The 20,604-nt window shown below is 37.9% G+C and overlaps 1 protein-coding gene across 2 annotated transcripts in view; it reads right to left on the bottom strand.

Annotated features, from left to right (window-relative positions):
- The window catches only part of LOC124165419, a 261,201-nt gene extending 241,287 nt beyond the window's left edge, over positions 1-19,914 (bottom strand). For both annotated transcript variants that reach the window (XM_046542825.1, XM_046542826.1), the window contains exon 1: positions 19,702-19,914. The gene's annotated coding sequence lies outside the window, so the exon portion shown is untranslated. The remainder of the gene's footprint in view (positions 1-19,701) is intronic.
- Between the last annotated feature and the right edge of the window lie 690 nt (positions 19,915-20,604).

Below are 20,604 nucleotides of genomic sequence, written 5' to 3'. Positions count from 1 at the left end.
TTCGTGTATGTGCAAACAAGAATCCGCACATAAACCAAGTCTTGCTTTCCACTGGGGGATCACTTTGTTAAAAAGTTTTCTCTTGCAGACCAAACTTTCGAAGTTGAGGGAAGATAAACTGTCCCAGAAGAAATGGTGGTGTTACTCCCACAAGTTTTTCGATTAGGAGGTGGAGTCGCGTATCAAATCCAAAAGCACTGAATCGTTGCCCTATTGATACCGTCCCGTGTGGGAATTTTTTCGGGGCACGGAACCCTTCGTTACCATCCCGTCCGAGCACTTCTGGTGAGACAGCTGAATGGGGGCGTTCGGAGTTCCCGCGCTTCTGGTTACAAGAGGCTCTCCTCCGACGCACATTCACACGAGAACATCGCCCACCTCCGTAAACATGAGGGAGGGGATTAGGGCACCTTGGGAGGTTACGGCGATCCTCAGGGGCTTCCCGTTCCTCCCCTAGGGGGAAAGAAGCGCCGCAAGGTCGACTTGACAGCTGTCGTTTCACCTCGCGAGGACCAAGAAGGCGGGAGTATCCCGCCACGCCCCGGCTAACTTCGTCTCCTCCACCTCCTTCTTTCTGTCTCTCTCTCTCTCTTTACTATATATATATATATATTCTCTTCTCTTCGTGATCTTCTCTATCGAACGGGCCAGCAGGCAGTATGACAGTTGAGTGTCTCGCTCCGTACTCTCCGCAAGGCGGCGCCTACCGTCTCAACTCTTCCCGCGCCCTGCGCCTACCTCGCCGCGCGACCCTTCCCCATTGGCGCCTGCGCCGCTCCCCTCCGCCGCCGCGAGCGCCGCCGGTGGCCGCGAAGCGAACCAACACCCATCCCATTCCTACACCTCCCGTTTCATTCTCCTCCGGCTGCCGTTTCAAGTCAACTCGACAACCGGAGGGTTTGGGGTGGTGGTGTGGGGAAGCGGCAGTGTTGGTGTGCGCTATTTTGAAAGCGCTCCGAGGGTACGAGCGGTGGGATGGGACCGCCGGGGGGAGAGTGTGTGCGTTGTTGTCCCTCTGGGGGGTTTTGCACCTGGAAGTGTGTCAATGCCACGTAATTGACCGATCTCACAGTGCAACTATTATCCGGATGCACGTTACGGACAGAGCGGCCAATGGGTGCTACGATCTGAGTTGACCATACAATGGATGTTGCTAATCGTTTATTGGGTGCCTGCCATTAAGTTTTAACCCCGCCCTGAACCCTGCACGGTAGAGAACTGAGTTTCTCCCGTGAAGCGGTGAACCAATTTACGGTATGCAATCAATAGAATGTGTTTGTTAAAATACGTGCTCTAGAGAATAAATACGGAATCGACTAAGAACACGAATGGCAGTTACCGTTAATCGAGAAAAGCTCCACAAGAGACAAATAGTTGTGACCTTTATACTGCATTTCTATTTCACTAAAACTCTCTAGAACTAATACTTGTTATGTCAGCTGCTCTCCAATCAAATGATGGAAGTGGTTATTAAAAAAATTATTACAATTTTCTATTAAGACTGCTAGTTGTAATTTTATTCTTGATCACAACGTCACCATATTTGGAAGCATAACGAAACAAATCAATACATTGTTAATAGAAAGTTTCAATTTTTTCTTTATTCCTTTTTCAAGGAATATCATTATGATTTTCATTTTTCCAACCACCGTTTTTTTTAAATAGATTTATCACCTTTTAATTAACCATTGGAACTTAATAAATTCAAATATGCGGGATAAGTGACGGATTACGAATTAAACCTAAGTGGTTAAAGTTATCAGCCATGGCGTTTCGTCATTTTAATTCTGGTTTCGTATTTTGTTACTTGAGAATGCTAATACTCAGTACTCAGTTCAGTTCAGATTTAAAACGATGAAATCAAGTGCTTGAAAATAAAACAATAATTTTTGTGGTCAATACTCCATTACATTAAGTTTATTTCCCATTTTCATTTCGTTAATTAATTTCGAATCAGAGGAAAATCCTCGAGCAATTTCATCATAATAGCAATTTTTCGCACATAGAGCTATTGAGGACTACTTTCCATGTGGGATACCATAAGCCGTTCTTCTGCAAAGCTTTAATCATAATTATTTAATGTCAATGAGGTTTCTACATAATTTTGTGGATGGAACGTTTCATTAGCCCATTAGTAATCCACAGAGTGACACTCACTTTGCAAATATCCCTTTCTAAATAACGTTCATATGAATCTGCTAAATTAAATATACTGTTGGTATGGTATGGTATTTGGAGGAGGCGACCGACAGCTGAGGTCATTTGCGCCATGAGGGAAGGGTGTGGAAGGAAGGGTGGAGAGAAACCCGGCGTCGGCGTCAGCCTGCTCTTAACGAAAGGCGCCAAGGGGACCACGGCTTAACGTCCCATCCGACGGACGGAGTGTTGCGCTTGAAATGTCCTCCACACGTTCCTCCACATGTCATTCAAGCAGGGATCGGGCAATCTCTGAAAATTCTCTGCCACTGCCGGGATTTGAACCCGAGCCCGCCGGGTGGGAAGCCAACACTCTAGCCACCACACCAACCCGATCCCCACTAAGAAGGAATGTACCGTTGGTGAGTACTGTTGGTGAGTTAATATACTGGTGAGTAAATGTACTGTTGGTGAGTTATAACGATGTTATTTCAACTCGTGTAGCTCTTTTGTATGACCGTAAAATATTAAAAATATTTCTGATGATAATAATTAAAATATTTTTCCCTGTGCTACCTCAAAAGGGAAGCTTTCTGATTTGAGAGATGAAATATCCATGAACTTTGCCGCGTTTATTATACGCCCGTCACTCTCAATTGCACTTTGTACAGGAATTGATTTCTGTAAAGTCATAATCTACATTCCGTTATTTGTCAACAGCTCAAGTGTGAAGAATCATTTTGCTCTTGGTAACTTTCTAATTCACTTTACTATGTGCAGGCAATTAATGCCGAGTCATCGAACATTTTTCGATGAGCAGAGCCCCGAACGTCGAAAGTGTTTTCATGAATCACTTCACATCTTTCAAACTTCAGACAGCATGCAAAAGTGTTGATAGCTCTTGACCTCCTGAACTTAACTCTCATGCTAGCTGGGATACGTAGGTGGAGTCAGGTGTAAGCAAATTGAATGGCGTGAATAAACGCGTATTCACTTCGGAGGTTTTATTTCACCAAGTGTTACTTTACACCTTGGATCTGTTTTCGCAATACCTCATGGGTTATTTCTTGCCTGTGAATCAGGCACGCCCTAAGGCAACACATCGAAAGAGCTACTGGTCTCAGCCTTTCAATCGGTTTACCGCTGGCTGTAAAAGACGTCTCTTTGTGAGCTTTCCACTTTGATATTCAAGCTACGTTTCCTGGGATCAGATGTTCCGCCGATTAGTCATAGCGCTATGCGTCAACTGCAGATCCCATTTCCATGCCCACAGCAGGTTCTGGTGAAAACAGAAGACGACTGTGAAGCGCACCGATAATTTCAGTCCCTCGGTCAGTGGATAGTGGCGGAAAGTTTACCGACAGCGGGCTGCTGTAGCGAACCTTGCGGTGGTGTAAATCAAAAATACTTACTACAAAGTCTGCACAGATAAAAATTTTAATCCTGTGTCAGATTAGACTTTCAATTCACAAAGTTGCAAAACTGGAATGCAAATCAATTAAAAAATAATCCGTACGTTATAATTTAAGCCATTCAGCAGATTCCAGGTACGACAGAAGCGATAAATTATAAGATGATAGGTATGAGAAATTGTTTTTCCCAGAACTTTCATGTATGTTAGTTGTGGTTTCGTTCAAGCATTTGTTTTTTTTGTTTCTAAACGGCTGGCATCCTAATATCCCCCCGCCACACGCCTTTTTAGTCGGCTATGTAATTATTATTATGAATAACTTTTTCCTAGCCCATTTACTCACAGCTTTAACGAGGAGATAAGTTGTGGTTGCTTCAGCAAAAAGTTCACCCCTCATTATATTTAGAAAACCGGCTGAATTTCACAGGCTTGGAGTCGAGGGGCAGTTCATTTTTAAGAAACACCCCGTGTCGAGAAGAACTTTGTCAGGGTAGTGTAAAGGCTTCACTCGGAATTCGAACCGAGGATCCTTCGATCAGAAGCCAAACTGGGATAACTTGCATCCTGGTAAATTGGATTGGAATGGTGAGTGTTGAGTAGATATTTTAAGCGATGAGTCGATTCCAAATATCGACTCTCGATTCCATCGATTCTCCGGCACGGAATATAGAATCGATCGTCTGAAGTCGATTCCGATGGCATAGATTCCAGGAGATAAATATTTTGCAAATAGAATGTATTTTTGGGGCATAAAGTCCCCCACACACCTGAGAAATTATGCACTGTATATTATAACGTTATCATTTTATGTCTGAAACAGTTCAAGTGTATATTATTTTATTAAAGCAGAGGATATATTACTATAATACTAAATCGCTTTTTTGGTATACATACTTTTTGGGCCACTTAATTGCCTTCGTTCTTTCATTCCATTCAATCCTTAAATTTTAATGGTTAATAATAATAATGCTTCTGACAATATTCCGTCTATTAGTATGAATAAGAATCGATGAAATCGAAATCGCGAATGGGGTATCGATTTAAAATAATCGGAGTCGACAGAGTGGAGCTAACGCCGGCGCACCGGAGTAAGCGGCAGGAATGGGAATTTAAAAACATAAATATCGTAAAGAAGGAGGAAGTGTTTCTTTTCCAGAGCCAAATTCTCCTTTCTTTACGCCATATTTTACTATCATTATGCCTGTTTTCATTCCTTATTTTGTGTTTGATTGGCTTCTTAGTTTTTTCAAGTGCAACGCGGGAAGAAATACGCAGCAACTTTCACTTCACGTTGGTACCAAATTCGTGCAAATGATTTTTTTCGGCTTACTTGTAGGATAACCTATCCTAACCAGCAGTCTAGTATAACAAGTGGTTTTAAAGGAAATAATGTGGTTTACCAGAATTTGAGAAAATTTTTCGAATGAAACATAGGAAGAATTACACATGAACTTTCACTTCCCATTCATACCGAAGTCGAACAAAGATTTGTTTTCGACTTACTTTCTAAACCTCTCCTCATCAACAGCCTTATATAACTGGTGGTATTCAAGTGAAAGTACTAAAATAATTTAAACGCTTTCCAGACTTTCAGAAAAATTTAGAATTACGATTCAACTTTCTCTTTGCGCTGGTACTGAAGTGCGAAAGATTTTTTTTCTCGGCTTACTTGTGGAATAACCTCTCATAATTAACCGTCTAATATAACTTGGCGGTCTTCAAGGGAGGATACTAATTATAATCGAAAGGTTTAACAGACTTTTAGAAATATTTAGAATTATGAATCAACTTTCACTTTGCGTTGGTACTTATCTCGTGCACACTTTTATTTACTCGGCTTCCTTGCAGGACAACCTCTCATGACTAACAGTCTAGTAGAACTGGCGGTATTCAGGGTGAGGTACCAAATGAGGTTTACCAGACTTTCAGAAAAATTTTGAATGCAACGTCATAATTCTCCTCGATTTTATCACGGTAAGTGACCAATCTGTTTCCTATCGTCCAGCGCCGAGCGAAAAGGCAGCCGACCGTGTCCTGGTGACCCTTCCTTTTGTTCCGCATTTCACCCCTTCCCCGGTGACTAATTCTCACCGCGCTATGCACTGTGATTTTTATCTTGAAAGCCCGAATTCTTCTTTTTTCAATTTCAACTTTTTCCTCTCAATCACGACGGCTGGGGAAATGTTCTCCAGGGTCTCAAACACTTTCAAAAATCAAAAGAAGGAAATAAAAACAGTCGTCAGGCTTCCATCTTCTTTCTTTTTTTTCCAAGGGGATAAAAGGGGCATTTGGGTCAAAAAATGCGGAATATCGATAGAGCTTTGCCCGAAAATAATTCCTCGAGAAGCCTTTAAAATGCCTTAGTGGTTTCTTTTTTTCGGCTCATTCCCTGGCGCTTTTACATTTGGGATTTCAGAGGGAGCTAACTAGAACGAGCTGACATACCATTAACTATAGAAGTGAACCGAATACTGGCGGTCAATAATAGATCTTATGATTAGCTATTTGAGTCTCTTTGGTGGAGTTTAAAGTGACCGGTCAAATTATCGGCCAATGATCCAAATTAACCACTTATTCCCAAGTAGTATTTCTCCCAAATTGCATAAAAAACAGGCTTTCATTTCATTGGTGCAGTCATTCGAATTCTAACAGGCTAACTGCGATATATATATTTTTCATTTAAATCAATGATAGAATTTTACAGCGTGGCTTTAGCGCCACGCCAGCGTTCATTTCATTAAAAGAGGTATTTTGACTCAAATTTAGAGAATTGATTCGCTACTAGTAAATAGGTAAGTACTTAGTAGGGGGAGATCACGTATTTTATTAATACAATGAATCTAAGAATTAGACACTTACTTTTATAGTTTTCAACACGAATTCACTATTTGCATTCTTATTCCTATCAATATTGCTTCGAAAACTATTAACTTACTACCTAAAGAATGTAAAATTTTTTTAATAACATTTAAAAGAAAGGTTGCAATAAAGTAATATTCCTACTTAATATTTATCGAAAAATATGTCGCGCAGAACGAAGAAATCTTTGAAATAGCTCTTAAAGAGATGTCTAATTCGTTTCCCAATAGACCTCCGCGAGAGCAACGCCACACCCATAGAAATCGTCGTTTTGCGCTTTTCGTCGAGACCAGGCCACGGTCGACGCCTTCGTATTTCTCTCCAGCTTTTGCTCCACTCCCCTCAATAATCTTTCTCTTATCAACGTCTTTACTTCTCCCTAATGGTGTAAATGACCTCAGCTGTCGGTCGTCTCCAGAAATAACCAACCATTCGGTCGACCATAGACCCTAATCGAAAGATAAATTCCGTCAAGAGCTGTCGCAGAGCGCAATTCATCATCACGCGATTGAGAATGGGACTTACATTTTTTTTTCTCTTGACGGAAGCAAAGATTACTTCTGAAGGGCACCTTCCGACACCGTTTAATCAATCCGGAGATGTTGGCGATTTTTAATGAATCGGTTGAGGTATCAGTGGGCTAACCAAATAAGCCGAGTATTTACTTTATTAAGTGACCTGACATTTAACACTAGAATGCCCAGCTGGGTCAATTTGGCCCAAAAGAGACTCCCAGACTATCAAATCTATTTGAAACCATTCTACTTTTCCTTTGTATTCAATGCAACGGTGTGATTTGTACTGATTTTTTGTCAAAATTTTATTGAATTTTTTTTGAACCTGGTACCATTGAAATTCATTGCACCTCCCAAACCCATCAGAGGAAAAGCGATAAGTATTCACAAATTTGTGGAAGCTAGTTTCCATAACACCATAGAAATTGCTGAAAAACTACAATTTTAATATTTTTCGTCTAATTAAATTTTCTACTACCCTCCCAAACGCTTTATAAACAATATTAATAAATAAACTGAGAAGGAATAAAGTATTATGAGTTAAAAATGCAAACATGGTCATATTGGTTTAACACTTTCCCGGCGAACAACTTTTGAAAAATCTTCTCGGGATACCGCGCGGGTAAGGTTATGTAAGAGCGCCAACGTTTCGGGTACCGACTCGCTACCCATTCTCACGGCTACTGATAGAAAATTCGAAGTGACCGTTGAATCCCAGCGTTAGGAGGGGCCGGTTTGGTCGAGATCCGATTCTTGTCGCGGAAGGCCGTGGACCAGCGTAGACTTAGCTCTGGCAAGCATAACTCTTTTAAGGGTTCTATTCCAAGAGCCGCTGATCGAAAATCCGGTGTCTCTGTTTACTTTCTTACTTTCAAGTCTTATTTCAATCGCCTCTTTTGTTAAACGATCCTAGAAATGATCTGATCGCCATAAAACTCTGGTATCATCCCACCGTATTTTATGGTCCTCATCCAAGCTATGCTCGACTATGGCTAATTTTTCCGGTTGACCAAGTCGGAAATGCCTTTGATGTTCTTTAAGACGAGTAGATATTGTTCGCCCAGTCTCACCCACGTAGACATTACCACACTCACAGAGAATTATATAAACTCCAGGAGTCACAAGGCCAATTGGATCTTTTACACGGACGAGGCGATCTCTTAAACTCGTCATAGGTCGATGGATGGTTTCGATATTATACCTCCTCAAAACCCTAGAAATTTTGCCCGATATAGTGGAAATATAGGGTAAAAAGGCCCTGGCTGTCGGTTTAGGTTTGTTCTTCCTTCATAACCGAGCTCTTTACAGTTGCGGAGGATTTTCTGAAGGCCAAAGTGATCTGCCGCTCTCCGTACCCATTCTGGTGGAAGGTATTCTTAAGATAGTCCAATTCCGAAGGATAACTCTCCGCGTCGGAAATTGTTCTCACACGATGTATTAGGGTGGAAAGAACAGCTTCACGTTGAGATGGATGATGGTGACTATGGCCATTGATATACAGATCCGTATGCGTGGGTTTTCGAAAGACACTATGACCCAGTTTTCGATCAGCGGCTCTTGGAATAGAACCCTTAAAAGAGTTATGCTTGCCAGAGCTAAGTCTACGCTGGTCCACGGTCTTCCGCGACAACAATTGGATCTCGACCAATCCGGCCCATCCTAATGCTGAGCTTCAACGGTCACTTCGAATTTTCTATCAGTAGCCGTGAGAATGGGTAGCGAGTCGGTACCCGAAACGTCGGCGCTCTTACATAATCTTACCCGCGCGGTATCCCGAGAAGATTTTTCAACAAAAAAAAATGGTCATATTGGGTCAAATGGACCCACTTGGGCATAACAGGGTATAAGGATTGGTCGGGCATGCTAGTGTTAAAAAGGATTGTTTTTATCTTGAGCGCCAAATGCAAAGAACGATCAAATTAACCCATTCATTTTAAATTTCTCCCGAGCAGTATTGAAAATAGCCTTTCATATGTGTAAGTAATTCGAATTGAAAACGGTAAACTACGATAATTTTTTCTAATTTATTCAACTGTAGTGGTTCTTCTTCTAAATAGTTTGGGTGGTTGTTGCGCTGCATTCAGTTAAATGAAAATCGTACCTAAACCTTGAAATTCTCGTCTCATTTGTGCTTCATGTTTAAACAAAAGCCGAGTACTGTTCCACAAACAGTTTGTTGCAAACAGTTTCCCTTGGCAGTATAGACGTTGAAACTAGTTGACAGCAAATAATAAAAAAAGTTTGTGGAACAGTACTTGGTTTTTTTTTCACCATGAACATTTCATCGTTCCACCAAGTAACGCCCAAATCAGTTGATTCTATTCATTTGTGCTTATTGCTACCAGCACATCATTCTAGCGCACACTATGTATATACAGTAAATCTAAATGGACAAATAATTTTATCTGTATGTATCCGTGTCAGTTGAGAATTAATGGTATTATCACCAATGTTGTAAAACTCGTTATTTTTATACAGTCCATAGTTTCATTGAATGGAAACTACTTGTGTTTCAGAAAGTGTCTTAGTTAGGTGTAAACCTGCAGGTGGGATATCAAATGATGATATCTAATGTAAAACAAGGATGGATACCATTAAATTAACTTTGGAAAGTTAAAAGAAACTATACATAACTTTTTTTTTTCTAGAAGAGTCCACTGCTTTTTTATTAAACGTAATAATGTCAAAATTCTGCTATTATTCGATAGAAGTAGACTAAATAGCAATATAAAAGATTTAACTTTGAAAACCGAGAAGTACTGAAACACAGCGTACTAGATTTGAACCAAATTCATGAAGACAGCCTCGGCTTATTTACGCTTATTGCTCCCAGTAGAAATTACTATGGGATAGGTAATGCATCTAAATGGGCAGGAGCCACACATTTCTACCGAGGTTTTCCGCCAAAACGTATGCTGCGTAAAATATGAAGACTAGTCCGAGGGAGATGGTTTGAGGGAAGAGGTTGGCTGCCAGTCGTACCCATTTTTCGATTTACTCTAATGCACGCCCACTCATTGTCCCGATGTCCTCGGCGGAATACTATCCTTCGAAGAGTGTAACAATGGAGCTCGGTCTGACCTATAAAATAAAATAAATCCCCCCCATCCTTTTTCTTCTTATTTGAGCAACCTATGGAAAAACGTGTCCTCTCATCTGACTGCTGCTACGTCAAAAGAATCTCCTACTAGACGTAATTCTTTCCTCAAATTAAACTTCAAGTTACGTTGGACTACGAAGAAGAGGAAAAAAATGAGTGAAAAGGAAAGAAATGTAATATTTTATCTGTCATACATTAAGAAGGACGTGCTCATCAAAAGCGGTGATGTGCCACCGGCATTTGCGAGGAATTTTCAGTAGAATTTCTGATGTAGAATACTTTATTTTTAATATCTAAAAGGTTAGTTTTGTAATGTTAAATATGTTTTTCAAGTAAATTTGAATACCGTTAATTATAAAGATGTGCCACCGGCATTTGCGAAGAATTTACAGTAGAATTTCTGATGTAGAATACTTTATTTTTAATATCTAAAGGGTTAGATTTGTAATATTAAATATGGTTTTCAAGTAAATTTGGATACCGTTAATTATAAAGTTTCGTTCAAATTCAAGCCAGCATCCGCGGTTATACGATTGAGGCAAAGGATTGTTATAAGGTAGTATTTTTTTACTTTTATTGTTTTTCAAAATCATAGGTTGAATACATATTTTTGAAATAATATATTTATTTTCATTTGATGAAATTTAGAGTATAAAGAAGGATTAGATACCCTTTAATACTAACAAGTGTAAGTGTTAAATTTTCACCTGGGTAGTAATAGTTAAGTTCTTGAAACCCAAAGAATGTAGTGGTATTTTAGTCTTTTCAAAGCAACCAGTTGTTTATTCGATATTCCATAAATTATTCACCTAACCTTTTACTGCCACCCCATTTCGGGTGGGATGTGCGAAGACTGCCAAGGCTATTTTCCGGAATTTGCGATATTTCAGATTTTAAAAATTTTCAGCTAATCATTTTATTTAATACACCTAGATTTTTTCCCAATACTTAAGATATATGTATTTATATCTTATAACCATAGATAGATTATGGAGGTTTACTTGAATTACAGCCGTTGAAAAGACCGCAATCACGAAAAGAAGTCAAATAAGTCGCACTACAAAAAAAAGATGAATGAGAACAATAATTTTTCAAATTAAGTTTTCTTGTTGATTTAGTTAGATGCTATAGAAAGTTGATTTAAATATGTACCTAATCTATAATGACTTATCTATAAACTATATGTAATTAAATAACTCAATCAACATCTTCAGTCCTGATTACGCGCATGTCAGAAATAAGGATACCACTTTGTAGTAATCATATGTTTGATTGTATTGTAAAATTCCACTGAAGGAATAGGATGGGTGGTTGTGGAAATCAAGTAGCATGGCATGAATGGTAAATGTGCCCTAATCTTATTGTTTACAAAATTAATTCTTGTGAGTTCAGAGGGAGGATAGGATTTTGAAAACAGTGTCAGACGTTTGTAAGTCTGATAAACAAGGCTAAATAAGAGAATAGTTTTTTTTAGATGGAATGAGAGGGAGTAGGCGTTGTTGTGAATTGAAGATTTATGTCCATAAAGGGAGGGGAGATTGCCAGAATGCTTCATAAACTTACATGTATTCAGTTTTATATCTCCTCTATAAGCAGGTTTTTCAGAATCATGTTCTTTATTGCTAAGAATAATTTACATTTTATTATTTATATTGATCGGATATTCTTGTCATGACGTATGACCTAATGGTTTTATTTTCAATGCCCTAAATTCGTGAAAACCTGCATAGTTGCCCTTCACACACTAATATTGAAAGATAATAGGAATAGTTCAAACATTGAAGGGAAGAAAAATTTTTAAACTTATATATTTCTTCCAAATGTGATTTTTAATTCTCGAAACAAAAATAAATGGCCCAGCGGAAAATTTTTGTATTTAGGTGATCGATGCAACAATTTATGGTTATACCGCAAGGAAGGCTCAATAAATTGATGAACTGCCGTGTTCCCTCTTAAAAATAAAAAATGGCATGAAAATATATAGCCAAATATTTCTAATAAATCAGGCCGGCGGATGCCGCAGATAATCGGCGGTATCGGTTGGCTTCAAATTTTTGTATCCCCAATTTAATTGACATTTCAGTGGGAAAGAGGTCGAAAGCTGAAGCCGAAAGATGATAAGGGAAAATTTATTTACCTGGAATGCGGAAGGAGTGAGAAAACCTTGAAAAGATAAGCTTCGATATCGCGCACTAACGAGAATATACGCGATATGGCGGGCGAGAAGCGAAATTGAATACTTGGCGGGGATTTAAAAATCAATGTGGAATATTACTAAGAGGTTCGGCTGGCACAGAGAGAGAGAGAGCAATGGCCCCACGATTGAACGCTATGGAAGCGAACGGTAATATCTGAGGAGTTCCAGCGGAACGAATATGAATTTTTAAGGAGACTCTGTAAAAAAAGTACCGGCTACGTGGAATAATAAGAAATAAAAATTTTTTGGCCATACATATAATATTGTCAGGCTATGATTTTTTCTCTTTGGAGACCGCTTTCTCCATGCATTGTCTGCTCTTCAATTAATAGTTTCTATATATTTTCCACATGATTTCTAAACAAAGCCCTCATTAACCAAACACGACATTTTTTTTTAGATTATAATAAGTGATTTCAAGGTTAAATATCTTTGGCTTAAAAGATAAACAATTAAACATTAATATTGTAGAGACGATAAATTATCGTCACTTAATAGCAGAACCTTAGTATACTTAACTTACATTAGTGGTGGTCATTATATATGAAGCTATCTTCAGTTAGTCAGACAATTTTAACAACAAATATCATTTATTCTTATAGGTTAAAAAAATTAAGTTCAGTAAATAGTACTAATAGTATTGCGTTGAATCTTTGGATGTATGCAACGGTTCTATAGTTCTCTTCTGTTAAGGTAATTGCCTAAATCCAGATCGAGTAAATCCTAATCCAGGCAAACGAAACGTATGCAAGAGGTAAGGGTTTTACCGTCAGACATATGTTAAATTTTTGTTATGCTCAGAATAAATAAGAGATCAAAAATATAAATTTGAAAACCAATGAGAATTTAGATGAATAAATGATAGCCTAATATATCATCTCCTTCCTTTTCCTTCTCAATATCGTCGGCCTTGCTATGCTCATATTTGATAAACTAGAAAGTCGCTTATCGAACTGAAAACCATTGCTAAAAATCCCTTTCCAAAACCCTTACAATCCATCGGTTATACTGTATGCATAAATATCGTATCTTATAATTCCCATATTGAAAAAAAAAGTTGCATGCATTGCATAAAAGTAATTTTGAGAAATAGGAACGGACGCGTACCACAAGGGTTAAATGTCTGCAATGGACGTGAGAAAGAATCCTGAGTAAAGAATCTGAAACGTTTAATTTTTGGTCCAAATAATAGACTTTGGAATAGATTGACACCAACTTCCAATCCGTTTCACCGTAGTTTGAGTCTTTAAAATGCCCTCACAAGACAAAAGTTCCTTTAGCAGACATACGTTAGATTTTACTGGAGAGAGATAGCATTGGAGAGCTTAAATGTCGGCTACCTGCCAAAGAAATAAAGACACAGAAATAAAGAGATGTACCTGTCAAAGACGTTTGCCAAACTGCTTACTTTTTTATGAGAGTTACGGCCATTCTTATAGACGTGGAATCATAGCTAAAATATCTCTCGCTTTACTTCGCTGGGAAGCGTTTTAAAGGTGAGGTTGAATACATCTTGAAGGCAAAAGCTAAAGTTCAATAAATCAAAAAGTTTCCATTTATTTAATAATTTTAATGGTAACCACGGACGATGATAATATTTTTATTTATTGTTTTTACAAAATTCATTCATCAGGTACACAATACCTTAACCCATGGAAAAGGTCTACGATAAGAATGATTTAGCGCGTTCTACCACAACATAAAAGGTGATATAGAGCCGAAACTTGGTACATTTATCTATTTTCTCACGATATATTTCTTTATTCAGTGCGGATTAGAAATTGTTAAGAGAACTAATTTAACGTCACGGTTCCACAGGGCATTGCTTGTATCTAGCAAATGAGTTTGGCTCCAATGTATCATTTATAAAGTTAGAATAAAAAGATATATATGATGCAGACACTTAGTTCGTGGTGTGATATCTGAAATAAAAGATTTTTTCATTCAATACCTCAGATTTTATCTTAAAGTCCACCCATCTCTATAAAGAACTCAAACGCCTCGTAGCCAAATATTTTTTATGTAATTCTACTGGAAAATTCTTACATCTCGTCTGTTGAAGTCGATGATAGACATCAATTTAAAAGTCTGAGATAGCACCTAAGACTGTAGCTCTGATTGAATTATAATCATAGTTATATAATAAAATATAATGAAGTGCTGCATTCTATATCTCACCACTAGTATTCCAACCTCTTCCCGATGGAGTTCATTTTAGAGAAGAGAGCAATTTAAAAGAAAAGCTGAGACATTAACTGAAACATTTATTTTTTCCCTCAGATATTTACCATACCACGATATAAGTTTCCATCCATCACATATCATCTCATGCCTACTTTTGAAGTCATATGGTATTCAAACTCATCGTCAAGATATCGTATACAACTGCGATACCCTGTAAAACGGCGAAATTAAAATATTTCACTTTACTAATTTCAATGCACATTGAAAAATGGAGTGTTTTGTGAGAAAATAACTTGATTTACCTTGTTTCCGGTTTGTATTTAGACTTCCGTGGCATAATGGCCAGAAATCTTTATTTTTGCTGCCGAAAAGTGGTGATCAGGATTCCGCCAGTGAATCGCCAAATTTTTCATCGGTGTCGCTCGCAGGAGCTCACCTGCCAACCCGGCAATTTAGGTTAGTATGTTGAGGTGTTCTGCTGCGTTCATCACGGATCACGTGACCGATGCGATTGCAACGAGCTAGCTCTGCGTGCTAAACGGTCGGAAACTGTTTAGCGGCGACGTGTGATTGTAGAGCGCCTTCCATCCATCAGCGGGCGATATCTCGCGAGCGACACCTTGCGAGTAGACATCAATGACCATTTGAGCGACAACGTCGCATGCAAAGGCGATGGAGACGGCAGATAACGGCAGCATGAGGCACATTCTGAGAGCGCAGCGGGATTTCTAGCGTAGCACAGTGATGGGCTCCGATGGTAGTGGGAATAAAAACTTCAGAGGTGGAAAGGAGTTAAAAAGGAGAAAACGCTATATGTGACAGAGTTTCTAAATGGTATACATACAATTTTGTCTGATTCAACGCTGTGGGCAGCATTAGAAATATCCATTGCAGGTAGGTAACTTTTAAACTTCGAATATAGTCGGTATGTTGGGAAAACATTAGAGATTCTGTCAGAGCAAGAATAGCGCTGATCTGATCTTGAGGTCTAGATAGATTCCGGACAGGGTTTCTAAATGGTATGAATACCAATGGCTGAAATCTTGGACTAAAATGTATATAATAATGTGGACACATCATGGTGGTAATGGCATAAAGTTTCCTCAGAGGTATGTAAAAAGATTCAGGCTCCCATAGCCGGGCGCACAGGGAAAATGCAATTAAAAAGTGTGTTATAAATTTCGGTGGCCCATTCTCCCTTCTTCAAGAGTGGAAAAAGAATTCCTATATTCAGCTTCACATTTTTATTCTCTACTACCAAGATTTCATTTTGAGTGTGTCTGAGTGGGATATTTATGTGACCTTATCAAGATAAAATCGTTTGACTTACTTTTTTATAAATTTTTACACAATACTTCAGCGTTGACTATCTGCCGAAATTCCGACCGTACCTGATCGTTTTCTTGGATGGTGTTAGCGACTTTATCTTTTAAATAGTTAAATCTCGTAGAGAGGAGCAACAAAATCAAGGATTATATCATTGGATAATGCTTTATTATGACGGTATATCTTTCCCATATTAGTTATCACTAAAAATGTGTAGAAACATTTATTTTGACTATAAGAGTAATAGAATTTTATACTTTATTTCTTTCCCAAAAAGGAGCACTCAATTGTGAATGGCTTCACAGAATTTCCATTAGGCTCAAATATCGAGTCTTGGTTACATCGACTAACGTAGGACTTAGGAAATTAATCGTAATTTCATCCTCATGTGCCGATAAACGTTGAATAGTGTAGTTAAGTAATCACTCAAGATGCGATTCAACGCTATGGGCTGCATTTGCGATATCCATTTCAGGTAGGGATATTTTATGCTCCAAAACTATCCGGTAGGGACCATTTTCGGCTCTCCTCCAGAGCATGACGAGTGATTGGTTTTGATAGACTCTGGGTGTACTTAAAGTTCTAACTTTCAAATAATGCATTCCAATCGGGAAACAGGTACGAAGATGATATCCTTGGGATGTGATTCATGATATAGTAGTCTAGTATGATACAGTATGCATGATTTAACATATAATTTACGCTATATATACGTAAAATATTGCGGAAAACCTAACTAAAAATAGGAAGTTTATGCAGCACTAGAGATTTTCGTTAGGTCTAAATTCTTTCCTTCTTCGTCGAAGAAAAGTTGATGGAGAGTTTCACGACACGAAACTTCAATACACACCATTTGCAAGTTATATTAATCCAAAATAATTAGTTCATAAATCTTGGTTACACTGTAAATTTTACCCTGGTGTACCAAGGACTGTAAAGGAATGTGACCTAGAAGTCCCTAACACCTCACTTCAACACTGCGGTTATTAATAAATATCTAAAAACACCCATTCCTTCCACCCTCTCCCCATCTTCTTCAAGCAGTATACATGCTTGCTTAACATTCAAATTTGTTGTACTTGATAATGACCTCTATGGATCGGAACATGTTGAAACAAGGAAATAAATCAGTGGAAGTCAACGAAGTCTTCTTTTCATATTCAAATATACCATTGTAGGTAATAAATATCTAAGGCCATCTCAATCTCATCAGAGCATTCTCAGCTAACTAAAAAAGTGTTAGCTCTTTTTAAAAAAATTGCCAGTGTACTTTAGAACGCGTTTGGACAGTTAGACCATTCTCGAGTACACTGTGATATTTTCAGTTTCTGTATTTGTATTTTCTCTCTTTGGATGGGTGTGGTTGGGTTTAATTATTTTTAATTATTATTATTGTTAAAATATTTCTTGGAAAGTAGTTCAACGTATGTTATGCAAAAAGGTTATAGCCAACGTTTCCGTTTATTTAAAACCATCATCAGGGCTTAACTTTGTACATATATATTGATATCAATCTATATCAAACGTTGGCTATAACTTTTTAACTGGCAAAAATAATGTAGTCTTCATTCAAATGTAAATATTTAGAGAACTTAAATGTTTTATTGGAAGACATACTTAACTGAGTTGAATTATATAATGAAAATATCATATTTTTCTGATAATATTTTATATTTTGTAACATTTTTAAAAAAAATTTGTAATATGCTATGCAATGTGACTACTTATTTGAATGGATGTTAACGAATGGTTAATATATTTTATAGGTATGGAACTATTGTTTGAAAAACTTTTTAACTATCAAATGTATTATTTAAACAATTTTTACCATTGTAATTTTTATCATTGTAATAAATCATTAGTATTATTATTTTAATGAAGCAATAAATCAATTTTAACATCAAGAAAAAATTATGGGTAGTGGTCCTTCAAGGTAGCCATACAACCCCGGTCCTTCTATTGTTAAAAACTTGATTGAATAATGGGAGCATTTTTTTGATTCTCTTTCGGTGTAGGAAATGTGAATCGTCGGAGGGTGACGTCGCGTCGAGTCCCCCACCGCACCATTGCGACCTGCGACGTGAGGATCGAACCCTTGGAATGGGGCTTAAAAGGCATCGCACGCCACACTGCGAGAAAGCTGCAGCTGCAACAGCAGTGTAATCCACGCGGGACATCGCCTCGAGTGCGACATCCAATCGGGCGCACAAAAGCGGATGGAATCACGACCAACGCCTTTTGCGCGAGAGTCATATCCATAAGGGAAAAATGCACGTTCAGAAGGACTCCACGCGTTGAAGTTTTCGATACACATTTGAAATTATTACAGAAAAACATACACCTAAATATTCAGGGAAATGATGAAATTCCGTCACTAAAATACATTTTGGTATCCAGCCTTTTAACGCATTCTTCATACAAATTATCCATTATATTTCATTAAAAATGCACCTACATGCTCTGGAAAATGATGAATTTTTATCACTAATTTATATTACGGTAACCAGCCTTTTAAAGTTTTCTTCATGCTAATTATCCAAAACATTTCATTTAACATGCACCTAGATATTCAGGGATATGACGCGAATTTTTTCACCTACTTAAATTAGCGTATCTGACACTTTAACGTCCTTTAATGCTCTTCATGTGTTTACATTACTTTTTCTTTATTGTTATCTTCGTTACATTTCAAAATTTCTTAAATTTCCTCATCGATTGATTACTATATTGATATCCCATATCTTTTACTTTGGTAAAAATATCGTTATAATTTTGTTTGCAATTAATTCATCAATTAAATTACCCCATATTTAAATATCATTGGTTATTGCGGTCCGTTGCTATACTTGAATATTCACACCCTCTCATCATCATAAATTGACCACATTACGAATTTATGGAACATTTTTCATTTATTTGTTATTGTTTTGCCATATCTTTGACGCCGTCACGTCAAAAGGTTTATCATTGACAAAATAGGATTAATTATTTATATCCTTCAGATTACATATTGTTCTAATTCCGGCATATCCGGCTTACAGGTACGAATTTATGGATAAAATAAAAGCTAGCTATAAAAATAATGCGCATCAAAAAGCTGTATTCTATTTTTGCTGTAATATTTGAATATTCGATATCAAGTAGAGCACGTTAGAGGGTCTTTTGTTCCACGTTAACAATGTTTTTCAAGTGAAGTCGACCGGATTGCATATCAGCGGGTCAAAACCAAGGACTTCCTGAGAAAATACCACGAAATTTTCTCTTGAAAAATAAGCCAACTCAAAGTGAGGGTCCGTCATTGGAAACATTAAAAGGTTTTAAAGCTGAATTTTGGTAAAGTACACTACGTTTTCTTAATTATTAAATTGCATCACAGACCTTTCACAGCAAAAATGACAAGGCTTGAAGGGGTGACATTAAATTGATCTCGAAGGTAGCTAACCAAGCACAAAATGAAGTGTACATTTCCGTATGCCACTAAAAATGCAAATCTCTTCCACGGTATTTATATCCAATAGCGGTATCTGTCAAAAGAATTAAAAATTATGATAGAATAATGAAAATAACATCTTTTACCACATATTCCTCGTTTTTATTTTAGAGCTAATGACAAGAACTTAAAAAAAGCATTACCGCTGACTTAAATGAAAGACGAAAATATTTTGAAGTACATGAATACACACTCCAATCTCCGGCTTCATTGCAGGATATTTACAAAGAAAAATCGAAGGTTTATGCCTCCGATCATTAATGGTTTTATTAAATCATAATGCACACTCCATAGACCATCCGAAATACGAACGGTCAATACGCTTAAAACATTAGGGATTTCCTAACTTATTACGATACTCAAAATGGTAATTCTGCAAAAACTTATAAATATTCTTACGCTCTAATACGAAAGGATGACAAAATGAAAAATTTTCAGTAGTCTCAGCCCACTTGGAAACTCTATAATTAAAGTTCAACTTACTTGTGGACACGTTCGTCAACGGGTCAGTATCCTCCTTGCTTACGTATTTAAGGCAACTGCGTTCACTACGACACACTTGCATATCTGTATTTATGCAAAGAAAGGATTTAGGATTCACAAGCCTCAAGGGGATCGGTAAGCAACCACAGAGACTTAAACTTAAAATAACAGTGAATGTGCTTGGAGACAGTACAAGATGTTCTGCTCACTTCAATCGCGACACAGTAACTGATTAAATCATGTTCAAACACGCCAAAAACATCCGCTCTGGTTAGGGAGCCACTTGCCTCAGAGAATATGATAAAGAATAAAGGGGAAGGCTTCCGACGCTGCCCTTGACCCCTGACCTCTGGACTTAGGCGCTGCCAGGAAAGATAAAAGTTGGTTAACCCGTACGCGTATAAGATATCCTAGTATACGCGTACAGCAAAATTTTCGAAGTCCTTATCAATCTCTTGCGCAATCAAAGACATCCTCGCTGAGGCATCGAGCACGTGGCACATAACGTGTTTGACGGACAGCGGGAACCTTCCTACCAGTTAAACCGTTAAGGCCGTTTTACACAGGGCACGGAATTGCGCAGGTTAGAGCTGCATTAATTTCAAAAATGGCGCGGAATTGCGCGAATGCATGAACGAAATTAGAACAGTGGCTATTTTTCCGTCTCGCATCCACGCATTCTCGCATGTGTTCTAGCAATTTACCGCTTTACATGACGCAATTTTGATTGCGCCTTCGCACGTACGTCAGATTGCGCAATTCCGTGTATCGCGTAAAACGGCCTTTAAAAGTAGAATTTTTTCTTAAATCAAAATAAAACCAATACTTGCGCTTATGTGAATGCGCGGCAATTTGAACACAGTAAATTATAAACATTCTAATATGCCACTCAGCCATCCTCAT

The sequence above is a fragment of the Ischnura elegans genome, chromosome 9 (genome assembly GCF_921293095.1).
Source record: "Ischnura elegans chromosome 9, ioIscEleg1.1, whole genome shotgun sequence".
Lineage (NCBI taxonomy): Eukaryota > Metazoa > Arthropoda > Insecta > Odonata > Coenagrionidae > Ischnura > Ischnura elegans.
Note: the sequence above shows the minus strand (reverse complement) of the source record. Positions and strands in the feature narration are given on the sequence as shown.